Genomic DNA, 4,099 nt, shown 5'->3' on the forward strand with positions numbered 1-4,099 from the left:
TGAATGAGCGGGTTGAGACATGAAATATGCATGCGTTGCCAGGTGCGCTCCTCGCTGCAGAAACCTCACTTCAACCAGGCATCAACTTGACGCAGAGCCCTTCCAAGACGCAGAAGGCATGCGTGAGCTTTGCCCGAAGGGGCAAGCTGAGAACTTAGCAGGAGCTAATGTAATTACCGGTCAGGATGGACAGGTCCCTGGTATGTTCGCCAGTCTCCTTGTAAATCTTGAGAGCATTGCTGCCTCCAGCTACACCTGTTCCTAATTTACTTGTCACACATAAGAATGGCACCTTTGCCCAAGAGACAGGCTGCGGCTCAAAGAGACAGGAGGCCAGCTGCTAGAAGTTCTGAGAGTGTCCAAATGATCTCTGCCCCCTTTCCAGTCAAAAATTCAAGAAGGGACAATAGCAAGTTTTATGCGTAGAGTCTTCCTACACAGGAAGGCAACACATTTCTCTGGAGGATGATCAAAAGCAAAAATCATATTTAACCTCTGGAAGAATAAGAAAGAACCTATGTTAAAGCTACTCTGTCTATTATAGGGACAAAGAAGATTGCTATAAGAATTAGGGCTCAGTGAAAGTGACTTGAGCTTGAAGGTTATAGAAGCAGCGAGGTCACACTAAACACTTAAGTGGACGTTTCTCTAATTCTTGATGGGAAACGCCTTTCATTCTCAAGAAATGCCTAAAAATGTCCCTCCAAGGCTCCAGTCCACTGCACCTCTGTGCACCTTCCCCTCCACCATTATGTGGGGGAAATGATGAACTGCTAGGTTGGTATATTAGTTTAACCTATTTCTCGTGGGTGGGAATCAAAGCACACGTGGTTTGAGCAATTATTTTGTAACAACATGAGAACAACTGAAAAATAATAACTTGGCGGGGGGCAGACAGATGGCTTAGCAGTTAAGGCTTTGCCTGCAAAGCCAAAGGACCCAGGTTCAGATCCCTAGTATCCATGTAAGCTAGATGCACAAGGAGAAGCATGTGTCTGGAATTCATTTAAATAATAATAATAATTTTGGGATGGTTCAGTGGTTAAGGCACTTACCTGCAAAAGCTAATGACCTCGGTTCGATTCCCCAGTACCAATGTGAACCCAGATGCACAAAGTGGTGTATGCATCTGGAGGCCATTTGCAGCGGCTGGCACACCCATCCTCTCTGTCTGCCTCTCTTCTCTCTATCTCTCTCTGCTTGCAAATAAATCAATAAAATAAAAATATTTTCTAAAAATAATTTTAAGTTAGAATGTGGTACCTGCTTGCAATCCCAGTATTTTGGGAATAAATCAGGAGCTCAAGGTTGTCCTTGTTTTCATAATGAGTTTGAGGCAAGTCTGGGCTTCATGACACCCTGTTTCACAAAGCAAATCAAAAAACAAAAGTGTGTATGTGTGCTGTGTGCATGTGCATGTATATGTGTTTTTGCATGTGGATGGGTGCATGTCTGTATGAAAACCAGGGGACAACCTTGGGTTGCCCACCTCTTTCCAAGACAGGGTCTCTCATTGGTCTGGAGCTGACCAATTAGGCCAGACTGGATCCTCTTTTCTACACCCCTACTCCTAGGGCTGGGATTGCGGGCACACACTGACACGTTACCCCACATTTTATGTTAGTACTGAGAATCAAATTCAGAGAGGGCAGAAGGTAGAAGGAGAGTTAATCAAAACTAAAGATGTTATGAACAAGCTATATGAAAACCTACTTTGTTACCTAATTAAAAATATATAATTTTAAAAAAGACAGTGCTTGGTCAGAAGTACCCTGTGGGGGTGCAAAATGCTGCACCCAGAAGTCATACGTTGTCATAGGAAAAAAAATCCCAGTGTCAGAGTTGCGATACTTCCCAGTGAATTGTTGGTTACAGAAGTGTGTGAGATCCCTCCAAAAACAATACAGGCTATTGCCAATGCCCTTGGTTACCCATATGAACAAAATGGCAAGACCCTATTGCTGAGCTCACCCACAAGTGCCAGTTACAGGGCATTGATAAATCAAGTTAGAACTGAGCTGGAAGTTTCCTCCCTTGTCATAGTATCATAGTGCTGGAAAGGCTATGCAGATTTTTGGGGGAAGAAAAAATATCAACAGTCATAACCAGCAGTGGACCTTGCAAGCTCTATGAGTGACCAGCCAAGCAAGATTTGCCTATGAGTGCAATAGTGGCCTGTCTGTTATGGGGGCAACCAGCTGCTCTCCATGGAAGGGAATTCGTGCCTGGTACCTAGTCAAATGCCTATGGCTGGAAAGGCCATAAAGTTTAGGAGGGAAACTACTAGTGTAGTTCAGCTAAATGGATATATCATGCCCACCAACCTACCCTCTAAATATTTATGTTTATGCCCATATATTAGTGCTGCTCTTACTTTCTGTTAGAGACACTTCTCTTTTCAGATAGTGGTGAGCGCGAGGGAGACTCAAAACCAACCAGCAAGCTAAAAAGTGACTGTAGAGGGAATGCTCAGAACTAAAGGTGACATCTCTCTCACCTCCTCCAAGCCTTGGAGGCCACTGTGGAAGAGGAGAAAGAAACAATGTAAGAGCCAAAGGATGGGCAAGAGTGATTTGGAATGCTGTCTTCCATATACAAAGCGGCCATTCATGACCTGATGGTGGCTTCTGTTGCCTGAACAAAGCCTGCATAATATTGGGCATAATAACGTCATGGATGACGGAGTCTGCTTTACGTGGGATCTGGAGTGTTGAACATGGACCCTTTGGCTTTGCAGGCAAGCGTCTTAACTGCTAAGCCATCTCTCCAGCCCTGATGAACATTTTAAAAATATTTTATTTTATTTATTTATTCATTTCACAGAGAAAAAGAGAGAGAGAATGGGTGCACCAGGGCCTCCAGCCACTGCAAACAAACTCCAAACACATGCGCCCCTTTGTGCATCTGGCTAATGTGGGACATGGGGAATCGAACCTGGGTCCTTTGGCTTTGCAGGCAAAGGCCTTAACTGCTAAGCCATCCCTCCAGCCCCCTGATGAACATTTTATTTATTTATTTATTTATTTGAGAGCGACAGACACAGAGAGAAAGACAGATAGAGGGAGAGAGAGAGAATGGGTGCGCCAGGGCTTCCAGCCTCTGCAAACGAACTCCAGACGCGTGCACCCCCTTGTGCATTTGGCTAATGTGGGACCTGGGGAACCGAGCCTCGAACCGGGACCTTAGGCTTCACAGGCAAGCGCTTAACCACTAAGCCATCTCTCCAGCCCAGATGATGAACATTTTTATTGAAGAAATAACCAAAGGTTTTCACAAGGGCACACACACAACAATAATGGGCAGATCTGAAACTAGTACCCAGACCTTTGAACGCCAAGCTTGTGCCTTCTCAGGACCTTTGAAGGAAAGGCAACCAAAAAAAAAAAAAAAAAAAAAAAGAGGGCGCAGGGAAGGATAGTAACGGTTTACAGACATTTCTCCCTTTACAAATATTCAGATGACCAGTTTTGATGAACAGAGAATGGTTGAATCATTCATTCACTATGCATACATTTAAGTGCCTATGGTGGCAGTTTGGATATGCAGTGGAGAGCAAGAAACAAAGCTCCCAGGTAGGTGGAGCTAGTTAGAATGTGTCAATTACACCAGTTTCTCATAAAATTGTTCTGGGTTCAAATCTTAGCTCCAACACACACTTCGACGGTCTGTTCTAAATGGCCCCATCTCTGCACTGAGGGTAAGGATCATGCCCAGCAGATAAACTAGAATGAGCATACATTGCAAATACTGCAGTGTTAACTATGATCATTATTATGATGCTCTCACAGAACATCTACAGGTAAAACCAGTTACATCCAATAAAAATTGTGTGTGTGTGTTGGGAGTACATCTGTGTATGTGCCAGCGTGCCCTCACATGGATGCACGTATATGTGGGGACACCGTTGGATGACATCTTCAGGAGGGCCATTCACCCTTCTTTTTTTGGTGTGTATATGTGTGTCATATGTGTCTGTATGCTTGGGGACACCATTGGGGTGACATCTTCAGAAGGGCCATTCACCTTTCTTCTTTGTTGTGTGTGTCGTATGTCTGTAGGTTTGTACGTGTGCAGGCACACGCATTTGTGTGCATAGGCT

Source organism: Jaculus jaculus, chromosome 7 (genome assembly GCF_020740685.1).
Source record: "Jaculus jaculus isolate mJacJac1 chromosome 7, mJacJac1.mat.Y.cur, whole genome shotgun sequence".
NCBI lineage: Eukaryota > Metazoa > Chordata > Mammalia > Rodentia > Dipodidae > Jaculus > Jaculus jaculus.